The sequence below is a fragment of the Sarcophilus harrisii genome, chromosome 2 (genome assembly GCF_902635505.1).
Source record: "Sarcophilus harrisii chromosome 2, mSarHar1.11, whole genome shotgun sequence".
Classification (NCBI taxonomy): Eukaryota; Metazoa; Chordata; class Mammalia; order Dasyuromorphia; family Dasyuridae; genus Sarcophilus; species Sarcophilus harrisii.
In genome coordinates this window covers 498,722,053-498,745,817 of record NC_045427.1, presented here as the reverse complement: position 1 = coordinate 498,745,817, position 23,765 = coordinate 498,722,053, and the positions used below count along the sequence as shown (strand labels likewise).

Genomic DNA, 23,765 nt, shown 5'->3' with positions numbered 1-23,765 from the left:
ATCAGTGTCCCAGTTTTCCCGCAGCCCCTCCAACATTCATCATTATTTTTTCCTGTAATTTTAGCCAATCTGACAGGTGTGCAGTGGTATCTCAGAGTTGTCTTAATTTGCATTTCTCTGATCAGTAGAGATTTGGAACACTCATATGAATAGAAATAGTTTCAATTTCATCATCTGAAAATTGTCTGTTCATATCCTTTGACCATTTATCAATTGGCAAATGGCTTGATTTCTTTAAATTAGAGTCAGTTCTCTATATATTTTGGAAATGAGGCCTTTATCAAAACCTTTGACTCTAAAAATGTTTCCCCAGTTTATTGCTTCCCTTCTAATCTTATTTTCATTAGTTTTGTTTGTACAAAAGCTTTTTAATTTGATATAATCAAAATTTTCTGTTTTGTGATCAATAATCTCTAGTTCTTTGATCACAAATTCCTTCCTCCTCCACAAGTTTGAGAGGTAAACTATCCTAGTTCCTCTAATTTATTTATAATTTTGTTCATTATGCCTAAATCATGGACCCATTTTGATCTTATCTTGGTGTATGATGTTAAGTGTGGGTCCATACCTAATTTCTGCCATACTAATTTCCAGTTTTCCCAGCAGTTTTTGTCAAATAATGAATTCTTATTCCAAAAGTTGGCATCTTTGGGTTTATAACACTAGATTGTTATAGTTATTGACTATTTTGTCAATTTTGTTATTTAATGAAAGAAATACAGTTTGCTGTGTTATACGTTGCTTGCAAAAGCCTACTTGTTTTTTATATTACTTCTCTCATAGAGGGCATTTTTGATACATATATAGTAAATACTCAAGAAAATATTTTGTACAGTAGTATGTATATATTAGACTGGTAATTGTTGGTATTTTCTTCATTGGTCTTTTTGAGTTTAATCTAAAATTTTTTCCCATGTCTTCATATACCTTCCTTTTCTTCAAAAACTTGTGAATCTTTTAAGTGTTTTGCAATTGAATTACCTCTACTATGGATTTCTTTTGCATGTATTTCATCTACTTCAATTAGTTTTCTTTCTTTGTTCTCTTTAAGTTCCATTTCTACCTCTCTGAGTTTGTCTAAGACTGATGTTAGAATCTGTGTATGATGACTCTATTTTCTTTGAAAAAGTTATTAAAAAAATCTTTGTGTAGCTTTTCCATTTTCATTTTGTGTATTGATTTCCCATTTTCATCCATAAATGCCATCAGGATGACTTTTTAAAAACACTCTTGCCAAACTTTCCTTAACCACTTCTATTTTATGAGATTATACTTCTCATAATCTTCCATTATCTTTTTCTGTAAGATTTTACAAACACTTTTATATTCTAAACTAGTGTTATCATTAGCTGATCTCGCAAAAAAGTGTGTGCTAGCTAAGGCACTTTTTAGGCGCTGTATGAAATGTTTATATTGTTTATGTCCTTTTGCCTTTTATATCTCATTTACATAATAACTTGTTTAAATGTCAGGAGTTGTTTTAAAAGCATGCTATATCTTCTCATTTTTATTCTAGCTTTATAGTATCAGTTATCAGAGATAACTGATTCAGGAAGGACTTTTACATTCTATAATAGTTGTTTGTTCAAATATATCATTTTCTGTGATGTCACTTGGTTCTTGCATGTAGACCTGAGTATGAGTAGATACGAAGTATGTACTCTGTGATCCTATTATCACATAGCAGCCTCCTTGCTATTCCTTTCACACAATATTCCATTTCCCAGATCCAATGTTCTGACCCCCATCTCTGGATTTCTTTCCCATCTTTTTTCCATGGATAGGCTTCCCTGGTCTCCTTCAAGTTTCTGCTAAAGTCTTACCTTCTGCAAGAGGCCTTTTCTAGGTTTCTCTTTATACCTTGAGTTCCTTAAGAGCAGGAAGTGATTTTTTTGCCTTTCTTTGTATTCCCATATTAGCACAATGCCTGGCATATAATCGTTGTTTAGCAAATGCTTACAAGTACAAGTCTTTTAGACTCTTTTTTTACTCTTATTTTTTAAATATTTCCCACCATCACCACTTATCCTATATTCTTTTCATTGAAATAATTCAGTATCCAGATATATTTATTCATTGTGAACCATATGTTTCAAAGTTTGCTTCTGAATTAATTTATAAATTTGTTTCCTAGAATTTTTTTAAATGCATAATTCCAAATTCTTCATCCTTCTTCATTTAGATAACCAATTCACTTCATTTAGCATATTATTAAAGTCTACATTGTTTGATTTATTGATGTCTCATTATTACTCTCTATTTCCAGAATTTCTAATGTTTCGATGCCATTGCATATTTTGATGTTTGATATTTATATTATTAGCATTACCTTTTAAACAGAGTACTTATCTCTTGGTATTTTCTCATTTAAATTGAGTTTATATCATCACATTTAAGCCAGGTTATAAGCATATTATCTTATGTATATTTTTGACCCCAAATGTTTCCTGGCATTTTATTATTCGGGTCATGTTTAAACATACATACATACATACACACATACACATACACACATATATATTTAATAGTTTATGTCTTTTTATAGGGGAAAACTACATTCAAGGTTACAATTATTCAATATGACTTTCCCTCCATCTTATTCATCATTTTTGGCTTTACTTTTACCAGTTAAAAACCTCTTCAAATAATCTTTTGTTGCTTCTAGTGGTTCAGAACATTTCACTTTGATTGATTTCACAGAGGACTTTACAACTTTTTTTTTCTGAGAGTATCCTGCTCATCATTTCCCATAGAACAATAATATTCCATGACAATTACCTACCACCAATTATTCAGCCATTCCCCAATTGATGGGTTGAAAAATCTTTTCAAATAATCTTTTGTTACCTATTAATGGTTCAGAATTTATTTTCCTCAAAATATCTGTTAAAGAATTTTTTATGTCCTCGACTGTATCCTGTTTTATTCTTAGTGCTATGGATTAATATTAATTTGTTATATTTTCCTTTTGATAAGTTCTTTTGAGAATCTTTTAACCTATGTGTTTTTAATTTGGGGTTCCCCCAACTCATCCCTTCAAGTGATAAGTTTTTTATATTATTTAATATTGGATTTTTTCCAATTGCATATAAAAACCAATTTTGACCATTTGACCGTCCCTCCCATTTTTCTCCCTCCCAATTGAGAAAACAAATGATTTGACATTAGTTATACATGTGTAGTCATACAAAATACATTTCCATGTAAGCCATTCTCTTAAAAACAAAAAAGGAAAGAAAAGTAAAGAAAAGAAAAAAAAACAAGAAAAACTAAAGAAAAAATATCTTTGATATACATTCAGGATCTACCAGTTTTTTCTGTGTAGATGGATAGTACCTTTCCTGATAAGTTCTACAGAAATGCTGAGATGGATCTATTCTCTGTGTCTCTCTGTCTCTCTCAACTTTATTTTTCTTGATTTTTTTTTTAAAGTAAAGTAGGAGATCTATTTTTTCTTTCACAACATGATTTTAATGGAAATGTTTTGCATAACTTCACAAGTGATTTCTGAATCGGGATTAGGATGGGCATAAGGGAAAGTATCTGACTCAAAAGTTTTAAAAACAAATGTAAAAAATGTCTTAAATATAACTGGGAAAATATTAAATAAATAAAAAAATTTAAATAAAAAAGGAAGAACCAGATTTATTATTTATGGGGGAAAAACATGTGTATACCCTTTTTATCTTTTTGGGAAACAGATCTGGTAGTACCATTACCAGGTCTGTTTCCCAAAAAGATAAAAAAAGGAAAAAGGACATATGTATATAAAAATATGCATGACAGTTCTTTTAGTGGTAGTGAAAAATTAGAAATTGTGTTGAATATACCCTAATTTTTAAAAAGCCTCAAAAAAAAATAAAGTTGAGAGAATGCTTCAATCTGTATTCAGACACAATCAGTTTTTTCTCTGGGTATGGATAGTATTTTTCATCATAAGTCCTTCAGAATAGTCATGGATCATTGTACTATTGAGAACAATAGCATCATTTACAGCTAGTCATCACAGAGCATTGCTATTACTTTATATAAGTACATTTTACTTTGCTTGAGTTCATAGAGATTTTACATTTTATTCTGAGAGTATCCTGCTCATTATTTCCCATAGAACAATAATATTCCATGACAATGACATACTACAATTTATTCAGTCATTCCCTAAAAGATGGATATCCTCTCAATGTCTATTTCTTTGCTCTGAGAGCTGCTAAAAATATTTTTGTACCTTTTCCTTTTAAAAAAAATCTCTTTTGTAATTCATGCCTAATAATGGTATTGTGGTATTGTTAGGTCAAAGGATATGTATGAATTTATAGCCTTTAAGTATAGATTTTTTTTCCCCTGAGGCAATTGGGATTAAGTGACTTGCCCAGAGTCCCAGAGCTAGGAAGTTTTAAGTGTCTGAGACCAAATTTGAACTCAGGGCCTCCTGACTTCAGGTCTGATGCTTCCATTGTGCCACCTAGCTGCTCCTGTAGATCATATCTTTTGATCATTTATCAATTGAGACATGGCTCATTTTTTTTTTTTATAAGTTTGACTCACTTTAATGTTTGAGAAATAACACTTTATCAGAGGATTTGCTTCACAATTTTACAATTATTGCTAACTGCATTTCCCCCCATTTAATCTATTCTGTTTCACCCTATCTATCCTCAAAAGTATTTTGCTACTAAAAACTCCCTCCTCCAATATGCCCTTTCTTTTGTAACCCTCTCCCCTTACCATATTTCACTCCCCTCCTATTTTCCTGCAAGGTAAGATAGATTTCTATATCAATATTGAGTGTCTATGTTATTTCCTTTCACTCCCTCATCTTTTTCTTATCTCTTTTTTTTATGACAGATAATTTGCATCATTCCACTTTTCCCTTTCCAATTCTCCCAGTACATTCTGTAATGTCCAGGCTAGCTCTCTGGTGGACCTTGGGATCAGCCCGAGGTCTTGGGCTTAGTGGGGGAGTGAAGTGAAGGAGGCAGGAGAGCAAACACTTGATGTGGCTGGTTAAAGATGGAGTCTGGAGCCTGAAGTCTTCTCTGTGGTTGAGAGTGCCCGGCAGAGAGCCCTCTGTCTCTGCGACTCCCTTTAAATACCCCAGCACGACTACATCACCACAGCATACTGGGCATGTGCAGCTGTAGAACATCACATCACCACATTACCCTACACCAACTAGACTGACCACATCATTACATTACATCAAGTACATTCTTAGAGAACTGCCATCTCCTGCCTAGGAGGTACTTAACTACAAGCATCCTGCTGTTGAGAGTCAAGTCCAGCCACTACAACATTCCTCTTACTCCTTAATTTCATCATTTTTTAGATATTATCCCTTTATGAAATTCAACTCCCACCTGTGCTGGGATTGTGTGCTAGGCTCCCATTATAGTTCCACAGACCTTTTCTGGTGACTTTCCAAGTCTTTGATGTTTGATTATTTTTAATGTAATTTTTTTACATAATCCTGCATATATAAAATACAAACAAAACATTTTCTGACAATAATCCTATTTTAATGACCCCCACATTCAGTTATGTGACCTTATATGCGGTCATGACACACAATTTAAGAAGCTTTGTATAGATTGCTTTGATTACTTTATCTGAAAGCTGCCTGTTCATATTCATTTATCATTTATAGTTGAGGAATGGCTCTCATTTTTACAAATTTGACTAATTTTCTGTCTTTGAGAAATGAAATCTTTATCACAGAAACTCACTAAAATTTTTTTTCACAGTTTTTACAAACTATGTGTTTCTCTTCATCCTATTTTCCCCATTTATCTTACTCTCTCCTTTTACTGTGTTGATTCTCAAATGTTTGTTTCTGATTTTTACATTCTCCAAATTGCTGTTTCTTCTATCAGCTCCCCTCCTTTCCTGGACTTTCTTGTAGGGTGATAGACTTTTGCATCCCAGCAAGTATGTATATCATTCCCTCTTTAAGCCAATTCTGATGAGTTTGATACATATGCTCCCACTTCTCACACTTTTTTAAAGATGATCATATCTTCACATTCAACTCCCATCTTTGCTCTATGTATACTCTAACTATTCCTAATGAAAAAAATTTAGGAGTTATGTCATTTTCCCATGTATAAACAGTTTAACCTTATCAATTTTCCTATTTTCTTTCTTATTTATTTGTCAATTTTTTTTCTTTTTTCTTGAGGTTTCTTTTTCTTTTTTTTTTTTTATTATAACTTTTTATTGACAGAACCCATGCCTGGGTAATTTTTTTTTTACATCATTATCTCTTGCACTCACTTCTGTTCCAACTTTTCCCCTCCCTCCCTTCACTCTCTCCCCCAGATGGCAAGCAGTCCTATACATGTTGAATATGTCACTGTATAGTCTAGATACAACATATGTGTACAGAACCAAACAGTTCTCTTGTTGCACAGGAAGAATTGGATTCAGAAGGTAAAAAATAATCTGGGAAGAAAAACAAAAATGCAAACAATTTACATTCATTTCCCAGTGTTCTTTCTTTGGGTGTAGCTGCTTCTGTCCATCCTTGATCAATTGAAACTGAGCTAGATCTCTGTCGAAGAAATCCACTTCCATCAGAGTACATCCTCATACAATATCGTGGAAGTCAATTTTTCTACTCAGCTCTGATCTTTTTATCAGGAATGTTTTAAGGTCCTCTTATTTCATTGAATATTCACTTTCCCCCCTGAAGAATTATACTGTTTTTCTGGGTAGGTGATTCTTGGTTGTAGTCTTAGATCCTTTGCTGTCTGGGATATCATATTCCAATCCCTCCAGTCTTTAATTGTAAAAGCTGCTACATCTTGTGTTATCCTGATTATGGCTCCATGATAGTTGAATTGTTTGGCTGCTTGCAGTATTTTCTCCTTGTTCTTAGAGGTTTGGAATTTGGCTATGATATTCCTAGTAGTTTTCATTTTAGGGTCTCTTTCAGATGGTGATTGGTGGATTCTTTCCAGTTCTATTTTACTCTGATTCTAGGATGTTAGGGCAGTTTTTGTGATAATTCCTTGAAAGACAATATCTAATCTTTTGTTGTTGTTGGTCAGGACTTTTCAGTAGCCCAGTAATTCTTAAATGATCTTTCCTGGATTTATTTATTTTCTTGATCAGTTGTTCCCAGTGATATACTTCACATCTATTTTTTAAAATTTTGTTTCTTTATTTCTCATAGTCATTACTTCCATTCCCCCAATTCTACCTTTTAAGAGATTTTTTTTTCAGTGAGCTTTTGTTATCTCCTTTGCCATTTGGCTAATTGTACTTTTTAAATAGTTCATTTCAGTGAATTTTTATATATCTTTTTTCATATGGTGAATTCTGCTTTTCAAAGCATTCTTCTCTTCATTGGATTTTTGTGCCTATACCTCCTTTATCAAACTTTTTTTTCATGGTTTTTTTTATTTTTTCTCTCTTGATTTTTAAAATTATTTTTGATGCATATGTATTTTGAACTTTCTATGGTCAATTTTTTTCCTGTTTGCTCATTTTTCAGTTTATTCCTTGATTTTAATTTTTATGAGTGTGGGGCTCTGCTTTCTAAGTGTGGGCATTGTCACAAGCTTCAGCTTTCTTGTGCATTTGGTGTTAAAGATGATTATTGGGACCTATAAATTTTTTGCCTCTTCCAAGATGGTATGATCTAAGGAGAAATCCATTTACCACTCTCCTGCACTGTGCCCTGGTCCATGACAATGACATTTTATACAGCCGTTCCCCAAAAGATGGACATCCTCTCAATGTCTATTTATTTACTCCGAGAGCTGCTAAAAATATTTTTGTACCTATAGGTCCTTTTCCTTTTTAAAAAAAATCTCTTTTGTTATTCATGCCTAGTAATGGTATTGTGGTATTGTTAGGTCAAAGGATATGCATGAATTTATAGCCTTTAAGTATAGATTTTTTTTTTCTGAAGTCTTTTCAACCTTGAAATTGTGACCAGGGTCCCTGCTCCCCTAGGGCCACAACCTCTGCTATGCTAGTGCTCCTCCTCTTACACTGGACTGTGACCCACATCCAAGTGTAGGCAGTGCAAGAGTCCTGCCCCTAGTACCAGTAAATGAACCCTTGTAACTCTCCTGATCATTGCCTGATCCCCTTACCATCTATGGACTGAGAGGTGTTGAAATTGCTATTTTTCCCACTGATTCAGTGGGACTTCTTGTTTGCTGGAGCCCAGTTGATTGAGCCTGGAATGGCCTGCACTGGGCCATGTTCTCAATTACCCTGGTGCAGCACAACTTTACTGCCAGCCTTCTACATTTTCTTGGGCTGGAAAGCAGTTTGACCTTTTTGTTATGTGTGAGTTCTGCCACTCTGGAATTTGTTTGAGTCATTATTTACAATTATTTGGAACTCGGACAAGTCTCTTGCTTTTTCTTTTTCTTTTTTTTTTAAACTCTCCCATTTTGACTTTGAGACTATTCTTTTTTGAGCCCATTTGGTTGTTTCATTTCTCCCCATCTTTTTATTTTTCATTTGGGGTGTTCCTTTCTCTGTACTTATAGGGGTTTTTGGAGGAGATAAGACTTTTTCACCATTTCTTATTTCCAACATCTTGCTGGAATAAAGTTTTCAGGTGAATCAACTTCCCTATTCAAATTTATTGCAGAGAGATCTGTATTAATGAAAATTATAATTATTATATTGTAAATGTAGGTGTTAATGGCCTCATTTCAACAGACTGCTCTTTCTCACTAATATTTTTCTTAGACTATCTCATTTTCACAAATACAGGGGGGAAAATCCAATTTTAAGACTTTTGTATAACAAAATACGTCTCCGTGAATGGCTCCATAACAATGCTTTATTGATATTACAACAAACAACAAACAGCTATTGGTTTCTTTTGTCCCATTACATTATACATTAAAGAGAATGACTGACATTGTGATTTTTTTGCTCCATGGGAAAAGGAGAGAAAGAGAGCACAAAAGAGAGAAGGAAACTGAGCAAAGTTTTCAGTATTTTTATTCTGCCATTAAGTAGCAATTAACCTTTCATTTCTGTTTACATGTTTCCACATCAACCATCTCACTACTACAAACTACTTACTATAGCAAAGCAGAAATGAACCAGGAAGAAGGTGAGGAAGGGTAAATACCATTGTCTTTTTCCTCCCCAATCTTAGATGAAAAACTTTTTTTTGTGTCTCAGTATTTCAATTCAGTGAATATGGGTTCAGTCCTAGAGATAGGGAATATACTTCTCTCCCTCTCCTCAGTGGGTATCTACAGCAACATAACTATGCTGCTTTCTCTGCTTGGGACCTAACATTTTAGAAGGAAGGAAAGCGAGCAGATAGCAAGGAAAAAATAAGGTTATGGGATTTTCATTGGTTTGGCAGAAGCTGGTGGTTAAAGAGAAGACTTCACCCCGGCCTGAGCAGAGGAACCACCAATGCACAGAGACCCCAATAACAGATTTACCTCTGCCCTACCAAAACTACAAGGCAAAGCTCTTTTGCCTCCTTCAGGCCCAAGTCTGAGCAAGTGGACAAATAATAAGTTAGCTGTGCATACTACATCCATGTTGGGCCCATAAACTTAGAAAAGTTCCTTTGGAGTCTCATCCTGGATTCTGGTATATTTGGAAATAATCTGGGATCCTTTAGGAAAAACTGCGAGGAAAAATATACTCTTGGATCACCCCCAACAACACTGTTACCACTGTGTCAAGACATTGACAAAGAGCCTGCCCATGATAAACCAGTTTCGTTAATTCAAAGAAAAGGGAATTTATGTGCATGAGACCCCTCCCTGCTTAGGGTTCCTACCTGGACTATTAACTCAAGAGTTCTCATTGAGTCCTTGCAAGTATGAGATGAAAGAAACTTTTCAACAGCTGAGTCCTTTGTGAGGATATGGTGAACATGAGACACTACTAGGAAAAAGAGGAAAAGGCAATGCATCATTAAGTACAGTTGCCTTCCTTTTAAAAAAAATTAATCATCATCCTAGTTTACTCTAGGTCATGGCAAGAGGCATTTAGGACAAAGAGAAGTAGAAGAACTAAGGACAAGAAAGGGTCTTCATGCAAGAAAAAAACTTGCATCCAAAAGATAGGCATTTCAAACAGAAACTATATGAAGATTTAACTTTTTATTATCACTAAGAATACTACTACAAATATTGGTGTACAAAAAAATCCATTGTGACTATTGATCAACTAGTTTAGGTCATAATCATATATCATCTATTGTTTAAATTATATAATCAGATTTTAGTCTCTTTTGTCATGTTTTTCCCCAAAAATATTTAATGGTGAATTAGCTTGCTTTTTTTCTTGAGTCCTTTTAACATTTAATTTTATTTTTTTTCAATCTTTCCTAACTTTATGAAGTTAGGAAACCTAAGGCTTATTTCAATTCTTATTTTTCTAATTATTACTAATTTAGCTAACAGTTTTCAGGCAGTTTTATATTTTGTTTCTCTTAAAATCTATTTGTACATATCCTTTGAGCACTTGAGCACTGAGGAATAGCTCAGAATTAATCAAACAGCCAGTTGTCATGTTCTTACTATATGAATTAGGCACTATCCTTGGCACTGGAGCTACAAAGACAAAAACAAAACAGTCTCTGCTATCAAGAAACTTACATTCTATCAGGAGAAGCAACATGTTGACAGATGAGAAACTATAAAACATATCCCAATTAGTTACCAATAGATACTTTCAGAGGAACTGAATGCAAATTGTCTTTTTCAGTTTGCATCTTTTCTTCTGCTTCTTACAATGAATTTATAGAACTGCTTTATTTGGAAATAATGAAGAGGACTATTTTTTCTCTATCTCTTGAAGGTTGTGAATATTTCCTCTGTCTAAAGCTGTGAAAGATAAATCCGTCCATTTTCTATTTTTTTAGGATTTGATTTTTATATCACTTTACCAAGAAGAAAATTTTTGTGGGACATGGTGTAATACATTGATTTAACTAGTTTTTTTCCTTTCTTTTTTCCCCCTACTTCTTTCCAATTTCCCCCATAGTCTTTAATGAATAAAGTCCCTTACCTTATATTTTTGGTTCTTGGGTTTATCAAACCCTAGATCACTATATTTATGTCTAAGTCTTTGAACCCATGAAATCTGTTCTATTGATAAGAAACATTTTTATCCAGTATCATATTTAATAATTGCTGTTTTGTAGCAACATCATTTGGAGGTCTGATAATGTCAAGTTCCCCTCCTTTCTGCCTTTTTCTCTTCAGTATTACCATTAAGATTCTTCACTTTTTATTTTATCAATATGAAATTTTAGATTACTGTCTATAATTTTAGAAATAATCTCCAAGCATTTTAATTAATATAGCATCATTGACTAAATATGATATTCATGTTGAGTTAAAGTTTTTTAAAAAACCCTCACTATGAAATGAACCTACTTTATTATGATGAAATTTATTTACCTAAAAACCAAGAGTGAGTGCTATATGTAAATTACATTTTTCCAATAAAGTTAGGCCTAAAGCAAGGATGCTAGTCATGTCCACTGTTATTTGACATAGAGCTAGAAATGATTAAAAAAAGGGGGGTGGGAGGGACAAATAATAAGTATAGACAAAGAAAAGGCCAAATTGTGAATATTTGTGCATTAGATCATTGACAAAAAGTTAATCAAGATAATATCTTAAGAAATGAGTAAGATGCAAAGTAGGCCTGTGAAAAATAATGAGCTTTTCCGTTGAGAAGGAAAATGGATAAAAAAAAAAAAGAAATTCCATTTAAAACAAGAGAAAAATTCATTGGTAATGTTGGAGTGAACTGATACATACTTAGTACATGTTTGTTGATAAGTCAATTGAAAGTTACCCTCTTTTTACCTAGAGATCTTACTGTGAAATATATACTTGCAAAGTGGACAAAAAAGAGAAAAAGAAAGTCTCATAGATCAAAATATTGATAGCACTTTTTGGAATCACAGGGTTCCAGACCCAATGAGGAATTCCACAAACTGTGGTGCTTGGAGATAATGGAATATTACTATGCTGCAAGAAACAATATGAAATCTACAGAAAAGCATAGAAAGATATATCAACCAATACAAAGAGAAGTAAATAGAATGAGGAAAGGAATATGCACAATGACAACAATGTAAATGGAAAACAATAACAATTTTTAAAACTCCACTGACTACTTTAATGATGTAAATTGGATACAAATGCACTTTTTTCTCTCCTTTGCAGAGGAAGGAGTCTAGGGATGTGAAAATTGCACATATTGTCAAATTCTGATATGTTGTTTAATTTTGCTGAACTACATTTTTCCCTTTTTTAAAAAATTCTTTGTTATAATGGATAGCTTTCTGGGGGGAAGATAGTGGATGTACATGGAAACAAAGAGTTAAAAACAAAATATGTTTAATAATTTTTAAAATGTTGATGAAGCAGTTGAGGTACATAAATCCCCAAGCTAACAAAATACATATAAAACACTTACATGAAATGTAGTCTTTTTTTACATTCCTCTTAGGAATATGATACAATTTGGATTCAGTGGCCTCTAAAATATCTTATAACTCTGATTCTGTGAGTGTATGCTATATGAGTATATGTGCATATATATGTATATGAATGTAATATATGCATATTGTGTGTATATGTATAATATCTACTAGATACATGATAAATGCACTAGATACATAAGTGTACTTATGCATATAATAAATGAATTAGAGCAAGATTAAGTACAGTATAAAGTTTGAATGGCAATATAGTGATGTTACTGAAATTTCCAAGTGACTCTTGGAGGCTTATTTAAACATGATCTGGACATGGGAAAATTGCCTCTGAGTATAAAAATAATTAGATTTTTCAGCAGTGATAAGACTGAATGCCATGCTATTCAGTGAAATGAGGAGAAAAACTTAGAACAATACTTTTAGAATTTGGGGATCATAGTCACAAGGAGACTTTTATAAGAATTGCTACTTTACTATCCCTAAGTGGGCATGTCACCATCAAGTGAAATCCTCTAATAAGGGGAAACCCTGTGCTGCAGACCATTCCATTTTGGGATTACTCCAATTGTTAGGAAGAATTTTCTTACATCAAGTCTAAATTGACCTCTCTATCACTTCCAACTATTATTCTTTGTTTTGTCTTCTAGGGGCAAGCAGATAAATTCAATCCAACTTCTGCATGACAGTTCTCAAAAATATTTAACTACAGCTATCATGTATCTCCTAATTCTCTTTATTTCAGGCTAAATATATCCCCAGTTCATTCAATTGATTCTCATATGTCATGGTCTCCAGTCCCTACATCACTTTATGTTCAACCTTCTTTAGATGTGCTCTAGCTTATCAAAATCCTTCCTAAAATATGCTACCCAAATTCCACACAAATGTTAAAGACAACATAGACCTTTGTTAATGAGAATTTAGGAACACTGACAAAAGACACCAGCTCTCCCTTTCCTTTCCCATGCTTTAGTATTTTTGGAATGTTTATTAAACCCACTGGGTGGTTTGCAGGGCTGAATGCATATTCAGAGTGGCAGGATAGGAGGGGGTTGGGAGAAATAAGAAAAGGATTGAATATGTATCCACAAGCTCAGAGAGATTCAGCAGGAGTTGTTCCTTGTGTGGGGAGGAGGTGGGGTCTAAGAGAGAAAGACAATGATGTGCCCAGAAATAGAACTTGGAGCTGGAGCCTCTGCACCAGGAGGCTCCTCCTCTGTCTCAGTGGCCCGTTTGTGAACCAATGTGAAGTGGGATTTTGAGCTGTTTATATTGAGAGCTGAGCACGTGTTGACTGGCCTGAGGCATGTGGGCTCAGATGTCTCACTCTAAAAAGAGCAGTAAGACTTCCCTGAGGCAGCAGCGGCTGGGCAGGTTCAGGGGCAGCATCTAGTCTCAGCGGATGGTCGCTGAGAAGCCTGAGGAACAGCAGAATGGTAGAGAAAAGGCAGCACCATTTTGAAGCTTTAAAAAATGGAGAGTAAAGTTGAGGGACGATCTTTCATTTGAAATACTCTGAATCAGTCCACCCCATCCCAAAGATTCCAAGCTATCTAAAAGGACTCACTTTTCCTACCAGACTTTACAACACTAGACAAGACTCTTAGCTGCAATCATTTATAAAATACAGGAGCAGATACGGACTAGTAAATGTCCCTGAAGGAGCGGAAAATCGACCAATTAAAAAATTAAGAGTAGATGACCATGAATTTATCAAAATTTCTCTTGCTTTGTGTGTGGCTGCAGTGGGACAATAGAAACCCAGATGCAGAGCAGAGATTCCTTCTTTGAAGGCCTGTCAACACATAAGATTCTCTATATTATTTTGGTCAGAGTCATATGAGCTTTTCCTACTAATGAGGAAGATGCCTCTTCAGTGAGTTACCAACTTCAATTTTTTGGCCTCCGATGAATGACTTTGATATTTCTAGTTACTTTGATAAATCAATGAATTCATGATCTCATCGATACAGGTACTTCCTCCAACAGTAGAGGTCACAGACCATCCCTGCCTTTTTCTCTGTACCCATCTCATACTTTTCTAACTCAAATTCATGTTTTTAAGAATTGACAAACCAAAGTAGACTGTGGACACAAAATCATCAGAAAAGCAAATGCTATCCAGTAGGAGGAGTGCTGAGAGACAGTAATAGTAATAGTAATTACTTTTATATTTATATTCATAATTTATTTAGTCAATGTCTACAGCACCACAAGCCCCAAGCTAGAACCATGCCTTAAATTTACAAACATGATAAGAAATGTTATTACTGGGAAATGGTAGCAATTAAGAACCATTATCAAATGTGTGAGGTTAGCCATTTGAAGGACTAACCTAACCTTCCCCTAAGAGACTCTATTTACCTGGGTTATATTAATTGTTAAGATTAGGATGACTTCTGAAATCTCTTCAGGGAAACCTTTCTAAGATAAAAGAAGGTTATTTGCTAAACAGTATTTTAAGTGAGTCTTGTCAAAAGCTACTCTACATGGAATCTTGATGTAGGAAGGCCCAAGAATAGGGATTTGTCAGTATTTAGTCAGCATTGGTACTAGAAAATTAATTCTGTTTGGAGAGAAATGTGCCAAGATATATGGCTAGTCTACAAACACCTCTTCAAAACATCCTATTCTCTCTGTTCTAATCCTATACTTCAAAACTATGTGGATTTTCCCATCTGGAGAGAAGGCCAGCCTGTTTGAATGACTGGTATCAATTATTTTGCCAAGTAAGTCTTTTTATCAGTTAATACAGGTGCATATTGGTAAAACAGTTGGTTTCTTTGGAGTTTATTTGGTATGCATAAATTTCCCAGAACCTTATCTCCTCTGATATATTCTCATTGGGATCTTTGAAGCTGAGAACTAGACCTCAATACCAAAAGTATTCAGCCACTGTGAGAGGCACACTGCCTAAAAAGTCAGTCAACTTCGCATTCCAGACTATTTTTTTTTTAACATCTGACATTTACAGGGAGCACAATACCATTTAAAGCATATTCTCATTCATTATTCTCATTTGAGCCTCACCCCAACTCCCAGCAGTAGGAAGAGGGGATAGAATCAACCTCATTTTACAGATAAGGAAACTGAAATCTAGAGACATGATCAAGATCTCACTATTGGTATGTAATAGAATGGGGACAATGACTCTAATCTTCTAACTTCTAGTCCTGTGTTCCTTCTATTCTAAAAAGTTAGTGGCTAAAGGGGGTGCAATCTCTCTCTACAGAAGATAATTTTTAAAGAAGCAGGTAACTATTGAAATTTTAAAATACTGCAATAATAGGTTCAAACTTGTGAACTCCTTTGTTACCATAGCCATAGACAGTGTGGTCACTGTAGGTTTCTTTACATCGATCTTTTTTTTATTTTCTAGACCTGCTAGTAACCATTAAGTAATCCCAGTAATCATTCAGTCAACATAGATTTTCTGTGTGTCTATTGTGTGATAGGCCCTCTATAAATTTTTCCTCGGGATCAGTATGTGTCCCTGTGGAAAGAGCAATGTGCTCTATGGAAGCCTTATCTTAAGGCATCTCTTTTCTCAACCTCAAATGGCTTCTAGTTCAAAAATCTACACCCTTCTCTCCACTTTCTTGGCAACCTTTTAAGACACAAAGATGACAATCTACCAGTTCTTCATCCCACTTTTCTCCAGAACATTCACTTTCAATTTCTCAGTAATATTTAAAAAAACAACTACATTCCTGATTTGTATAGCTCTTTCCATCTTATTCCCAGAAGGGAAAAGTCCAACTGCTTTCTCTACCTCTCAGGGCTTTGAAGAACATGTCTTCTAACAGATAAGACACTGGCCTTCTTTTCTTGGATCTGCTTCTTCCCTGTAGCCACCAACACTGATTCCATTGCTATTCCTGTGAAAATTATAAATATTGCTGAGATTGATTGAAAGCTTTACTCCTCCCCTTGTCCCTACAGTCCTGTATTATCTCGAGTGGTTTTCCAGGCAGAAAATCAGGATCAGTTCAACTAGAAGGAGGTAATTGGAATCAGCATAATCTTTTCTCTTGTCAAGGCAAGACCTGGCCTTCCTCTGCTCACTTGTGAGCCTAGAGATTCCAGTGTGGTTCCTCTACAAGTCCCATTTCTAATATTAACAGTTTCTATTCTCCTGAGAGCCTATATATAGACTTCTCTCTAAACCTTGTCTTCTCTCCCAGGCTAACATTTTAGCTTTGAAATTCATAAGGAATAAAGTATAACTAAGCACAACTCTTACATCTGTATATTCTAACTATTCTATCTCCATAAAAAGTGCTAAAATCACTACCTTCCCTTTGGAAACAAGTAATTCTTCAAAGGTGTTCTTTCTGAGGACATTAGGTCCAGCTGCAAAGATAAAGAACACATGGAAAGAAAATCTGGAAAACGACATGAATGAGCATGAGGCACAGATGGCATTGAGTGTTAGAGAGATGGCGACAGATTCCCTGAGGTGCCCCTTGCCAGTCTAGTGCCACAGGTTACACAGAAGCACCACTGAGAGAAGGGTTAGCTGAACCTGGCAGTGAAGCCCATCAGCGCTCCTCCTTCTTCTGTGGGATGTAGGGAACCTGTGGTTTCTTTGTGACTATTTCTCAAGTTCTATATGTTATTACAACGATAAAATTTTAATGCTGGAGAGTATTGTAGAAATTAAAGATAAGAAAATAGAGGTGAATTGGCTTAAAGAAGGTCACACACTATGTCCAGGGAGTCCAAACTTACCTTCCTCCTTATAAAAATATCCGCGTCTCCTGGTGCCCCGGTCTCTTCATTCCCTGTGGGCAGATGGTGGTGCTGAAGGCCCTGCCCCACCGATTCTGAGATTGTGTCCCTTTTCTCATCCTCTTCCTATCACAGCGATTTCTGAGCTGGGCAGCTGGTGGTGGTGGATTGAGGGGGTCTTGTCATGGGAAGGCCAAACCCAGGAGCTGCGGCTTCTACAGTTCGGGGCTCTTTAGAAGGGGACCTCCATGGGGTCGTGGCCAGTGCACTTGGGACTGTGGGCCGGGGCTCGGCACCACTCTGCTTGTTCTGTTGGATTCCTGTCCCTGCAGTCAGGAGAGTAGCTGTTAAAAATGAGCCTCAGCTGAGGTCCCCAAGCCTAACGCTACCAGGCCTTGGTTCCAACATGCTAAGGTACCCAGAGAACACCCTACACCGATTTCAGCTTCACGCTGCACCAGGCATTCCCAGCAAGGAGGCCGCCAGGGGAGGCTCATTCTTTCCTCTGGGACTTGTAGCTTTGGCCTCTGCCCTTCTCCTCTCCCCCTCTTTCCCAGAGGGCCTTCGTGTTCCCTGCCCTGAGTTCCTTACCAGGTGCCACCTTTGTGAAAGGACCATGGGGCTTTTCAGCTTTTCTTTTCTCCCTTGGCATCCTTCTTAGTCACCGGGTTAACCATGGCCTAGGATGGTGAAAAGTCCTTTTTAGAATGAGACTTGGCACTGCTTTAACTCTAACAGCTTTGCCTCATAGATCCCAGTCTTTTCGCTGCTTCTGAATCCAAACTTTGCCTTCCACTTTGCAGCTGTGCCTTTTGCTGTCCTGGAACAGGTGCATTTGTTCTTTGCTGAGTCACCTTTCTGACAGAAGACCCAGAACCTCCCATACCTAAAACAGACTGAGAAAGAAGGCTTACATCTTTCTATGCTCTGCCTTATACACAAAGGATCAGATTTGTGTTAAAGGCTCAAGGTGCTGACAATCTATCCAGATAGTCTGCGCTCTTCTCTAGGCAAAGGCTACTAAAAATAAAAAGAAAATCAAATAAGTTTGTGCTTTTTTTTTTCTCTAGATGACAAACCCTCTTCTGCCTACAAGTGTTAGGGCTAGGTAAATGAAGAGGTGACAGCTATATTACAGTGGTGGTCCCTGGCAAGGTGGCCAGAACCCGAGTTGCCATTCTCTAAGTCCTGGAGACTGTAAGACCAGTGCCCTACAAATCGCTCTGCAGCATTGGAGAGGAAGCTGAGAGGAAGGTATGCTTCAGTTCTCTTGCATTTCACCATATCACTTTTAGTTCATTCATTTTGGGGTCATGTTGGGATTTGTATTAAGGTATTAGGTATGTTTGATTTGGGAAGATAAGGTAGGTTGACTGGTAATTACCACTTAATGGCAGAATAAGGAACCTGTAAATCTCGGTTCTGTTTTCTTCTGTCCTTTCAAGATTCCATGCAAATACTACAAAATTAAGTCTTTTCTTTCTGTATAATGGACAGCATAAAGAGAACAGTTAGTGGGAAAACACAATAACTTTATTGGCATAGGGAGTTAATTTCACTTTGCCTGGGTCAGGGATGACCCAGAATAGCCTATTGGTGACATGCCCAAAAGCAAGGAGTTTTAGGATTGTAGGGAGTGAGAATCAGAAGGAAAGGACTAATGTGGATAAGAGAAAGAAGGAAGAGTGGAGAAGAGAAAGAAGGAGATAAGGAAAGGAGAGAGAGAAGGAAGAAGGGAGAAAAGGAGGAGTAAGAAAGGGAGGGAAGGAGGGAGAGAGGGAATGAGACGAGGAAGGAGGAAAGAGGGAGAGAGGGAGGGAAAGAGACAAAGAGGAAAGAAAAGAAAGAAGAAGAGAGAGGGAGGAAAATAAGGAGGGGAGGGAGGGAGGGGGACAAGGAAGGGGGAGAGAGAAAGGGAAAGCAGGAGAAAAGGAAGGGGAAAAGGAAGGGAAGGAGTGAAAGAGGGAAACAAGGAGAGGAGAGAAAGGGGGAGGGAGGGAAAGAGACAAGGATGGAAGAGAGAGGGAAGGGAGGAGAAGAGAGGGAGGGAGCCAAGGAGAGGGGAGAGAGGTGGGGAGAGAGGGGGAAGGAAGGGAGAAAAGGAGAGGAGAGAAGGGGAGAGGAGGAAGGAAGGAGGGAAACAATAAGGGGGAAGAGAAGGAGGGAGATGAGGGGGAGAGAAAGAGGGAAGGAGAGAGAAAAGAAGGGTAGAGAAGGGAGAGAAGAAGAGAGAAAAGGAGAGGGAGAAAGTGAGAGGAGGAGGGAAGAAGAGAAGCAGAGTAACAATAAGGGGGGAGAGAGGGAGGGAGGGAGAAAAGAAAGGGAGAGAAAGGAGAAAAGTAGGGGGAGAAAGGGAAGGAGGGAGGGAGACAAGGAAGGAAGAAAGGAAAGGAGAAAGGGAGGAAATAAAGGGAGAGAGAGGGTGACAAGGAGGGAGGAAAACGGAGAGAGGGAGATGAGGAGGGGAGAGAAAAGGAGGGAGTGGTAGTTTGTAAACCAGTCATTCTTTTCTTCCCCTGTAAAAGCTAGGCCAAGCCAGCTCTGTTAGAAGAAATTCAGCAGATGACTCCAGTAATAAAGAAACAGAAATATGTATGGCTCCCTACATGTACCTGATCTTTTTAAGGCAGGCAGATCATGGATGATGAGAGGTTGGAGGAAATTAGACTATTGACAGCTCTCAAGGCACCTTGTGATTTCTGAATTCATTCAACAATGCCCCAAAATGCACCTGTTTGTGAGAGAGACCATTCAGAACTGAATTTCTATTCTTATTGGTGTGATCTAATTATTAAAATCCTTACAACTATAACTCTGGTGTCAAGAGACCTCTTCTTAATCCCAGATTATAAAATATATTGAGATTGAGAACTGGAAGGGACATTAAGACATTGAGATTTATCTTCTTTTAAAAGATATCTTTTGGCTGTTCCCTCACTTCTCTGAACCTGTTCCCTCACTTGTCTGAACCTTTGCTCAACAGGAAAAAATAAAAGAGAAATTAAAGGCAGAAAGAAAGCAAAGGGTAAAGAAGGAAGGTGAGAATAAGAAAAATGTGCAAAACCAGCTGAGCGGTTGGAGGTCCAAAGACAAAGGACAAGAATTTGAAGAAGATAAAAGGGAAAGTATTACTAAATCAATAATAACTTGGTTAAAGGTGAAATTATGGGGAGAAAAACCTGTGAGATTTTAAATGAAATTTTCCTTAATCTGTTAGTGTAGAAGGAAAAAGATCAAGGACAGATGGGCCACAGAAATAGGGGAAAGAATGAACTTCCCAAAGATAGGATTATCACTTTCCTCCCTGCAAACTTTCAGAAGCTTTTTGTTGACTATCAAAGTCAGCCTCAGTCTCTCTTCTACCTAGTGCTGATCTCTAAAATGCTTTAGTCCAGTGAGTTCTAAAGATCACAAACCAATAACCCAGATCACACACACACACACTCCACATACACCCACCGAGTCTCTGACCACCTCTTCCTTTGTGCTCGAAGCTTCTTCTCTGGGATCCCCCATCAGGTACCTTAAAAGGTTCCATCAATCTGGGATACAATCTCCCCGCTGGGTGACAGTTGATGCAAAACTCAGAATTCTAACTGCTTTAAACGTTGCTTTCTAACGGTTTCCTGGCACATTCTAGGTTTGGTCTTCCTCAGGCCTTCAGGGCAAGTCCCCAGATTTCAGATGTAGTTAGAAATTCCCTAGTTCTGTGACCCCCACAGATCAGACCTGGTTTTCCAACGGTGGCTGCTGGAGATAGAGACAAAAAAGGGCCTGGGAAAGCCTAAAATTGTTTCTTCTCATTCCCCCTCTCCCTTTGTCCCTGGTTCTTCAAATCATGACTATCTTTCCTCGTCTTTCAGAGCTGCATTTTCCTAACTCAAATCTTTCATGGCATTCAGATATCAAGTACCTCAGACTTATTTATTTATTCACAAATATTCCCTCCTCACCACATCTGCTCCCCCCCCACATCTGTTCCATATCCCTTCTTTTTCTCTTTCTCCACGATTAAAAATAGAGACAAATTATAGACACAGGACTTTGAGTATTTTTTTTCAATCCTCTCAGTTTAATGTCAATAAGCACATAAATATTCATTATCAAGAGACATAAATTTCGTTAATTTATGTACAGTCACACAAGGGGTCTGAGCCAGGGACAAAACTCCAAGTCTAAGTCTTCTGATACCAATTCCATTGCTTATACCACTATACACATACACATACACACTCACATAGAGCTTGGTTTTAAAGCATAAATTCTATAAGTATTGTAGCTCTTTATATAATTCCTAAATAACATTCTTAAAATGTTCTATTAAATACCAGTGCTCACATTAAATATTCCACAGCTCCAAAGGTGTGTTTTGTATTAGTTCTTGGCAAATAATCAGACTTGTTTGACCAGAGAAGATCTGGAGGCCAAGAAAGAACCAGGGAACTGTGAGGAGAGAAGCTTTGAATAGTTCTAAGGCCCCTGTCTTCTCTTAGATCCTTTGTCCCAAGTAGCTGGAATGGAAGCAGTAGGAATGGAAGGAAGGAAGGAAGGAAGGAAGGAAAGAAGGAAGGAAGGAAGGAAGGGAGGAAGGAAGGAAGGGAAAGAGGGAGGAAGGGAGGGAAGAAAGGAAGGAAGAAGGGGGAAGGAAGGGCAAGAAGGAGGAAGGAAGAGATGGAAAGAGGGAGGGAAAGGGGGAAGGAAAAGAAGGTGGAAAGGAAGGAAGAAAAGAATAGGGATTTTTTAAGTACCCACTGTATACCTGACATCGTGTCAAACATCTGACAAACATTAGCTTTTTTATTCTCACAACAACCCTGAAGTAGGTGTTATCATTATCCCCATTTTATCACTTAGGAAACAAAGGCAAGCAAAGATTAAAGTCACTAAAGGAAGGTTATCTGGCTAGTGTCAGAGGCTGGTTTTGAACAGACATCTGCTACCTCCAGGTCTAGAACTCTTATTCACTGCAAACACCAAGTTGTTGGGAGGCAAAGTTTAATTACCAGTAACATACTGGAGCTAACTCAGTTTTTTTCTCCGATGCAAGGCCTAATAATTAAGGAAGTGGGAAAAAATTGGAATCAGGAATGTACTAGAAAAGGGGACTTGAAAATGAATTTTTTAAAGTGATGCATACTGAGGATCTCGGAATATTTAGAAGGAAAATGGACCCTCAAAGATTCACAGTCACTTTGAGGCACAGAAAGAAGGCATCTCAAAAATCAAAACAAAAGCTGTATATAAATATATAGGGAAGAATATTGAATCAGTGGATGTGGTAGAGGATTAGAAATGTCAGCGATTGTCATCTTTGGGATTTATTGTTCCTAAAAATCCTGCAAGAGATAAACATGTAAGAAAGTTCTTAGCAGAATTAAAATGGGAGAATTTTAAAAAAAGATTTGAAGAACTGGATGGTTAGGTGTGGGAAAAAGGGGACCATGGAGCAGATTCCTATAATCTTCCAAGAATATTAAGCTTAGTAACCAAGGTAAAATGCCTAAAATTAAATGCTTTTCTAATTTGTGGCGAATAGACCTGGTCTTTGACAGAAAACTATTGGAAGCAAAGTTTATTTTTTGTCAGCGTTTCCCTACTCTCTTTTCCATCTTTCCCTTGTCATCAACCTTCTTCCTTCTCATCCTATTCTTTTAGGAAAACTTCATTAAACAACCAATATCTGGATCTTATTTCCAGAAGTGTTAAATAAATATTTGTGGAACTGAGTTTTAATGGGATTGTATTGGCAGTTTTATCAATGTCTTGTGAGATTTTAAAAATCTGCTACCCCAAATCTGACAACTTGGGGGGGTTCAAATAAAATTGAATACCTGCTGTATGTCTGTCCAGGAATAGCTCAGGTTCCTGATCCACTGTGCAAGGTATACCTTCCCCAAGAAATTTCTCATACCAAACCATCTCTCTATTCTGTATATTCTATTATGTACAAACTTGGTAATTTTCAAAACACTTTCATATACATATTGTACTTCTTCCTCACTCCCTTTCCCTTTGAAATATTATCTTTGTTGTACAAACTAGGAATCTGAACCTCAGAAAGTTTATGTAACTTGCTTAAAGTACTCTGCTGAGCTTTTTTTTTTTAGTTTTTTATCGACATAACATATGCATGAGTAATTTTTGCAACATTGTCCCTTGCACTCACTTATGTTCCAATTTTCCCCTTCCATCCCTCCACTCCCTCTCCTAGATGGCAGACAGTCCCATACATGTTAAACATGTTAAAGTATATCTTAGGTACTATATATGTGTGCAGATCCGTACAGTTCTCTTGTTGCACAAGAAAAATTGGAAAGTAAAAATAACCTGGGAAGAAAAAAATACAAGTAGTCCACATTCATTTCTCAGTGTTTCTTCTCTGGATGTAGCTGATTCTGTCCATCACTGATCAATTGAATTAGAACTTCTCTTTGTCGAAGATATCCACTTCAATCAGAATACATCCTCACACAGTATTGTTGTTGAAGTATATAATGATTTCCTGGTTCTGCTCATTTCACTTAGCATCAGTTCATGTAAGTCTCTCCAAGCCTCTCTGTATTCATCCTGCTGGTCATTT

At 36.7% G+C, this 23,765-nt stretch overlaps 1 long non-coding RNA gene across 3 annotated transcripts; it reads right to left on the bottom strand.

Annotated features, from left to right (window-relative positions):
* Positions 1-12,068: 12,068 nt before the first annotated feature.
* On the bottom strand, positions 12,069-20,763 carry LOC116421820. Of its 3 annotated transcripts, XR_004232359.1 has the most exons (6): positions 20,645-20,763; positions 19,798-19,916; positions 17,777-18,081; positions 17,186-17,511; positions 16,227-16,332; positions 12,069-13,918 (listed from the first exon to the last, which is right to left on the bottom strand). It is a non-coding gene; the product is annotated as an uncharacterized LOC116421820 (long non-coding RNA). The 3 variants fall into 3 exon arrangements; XR_004232358.1 differs by lacking the exon at positions 12,069-13,918 and having other exon boundaries at positions 13,927-16,332; XR_004232360.1 differs by lacking the exons at positions 12,069-13,918; positions 19,798-19,916 and having other exon boundaries at positions 13,927-16,332; positions 17,777-17,865.
* Between the last annotated feature and the right edge of the window lie 3,002 nt (positions 20,764-23,765).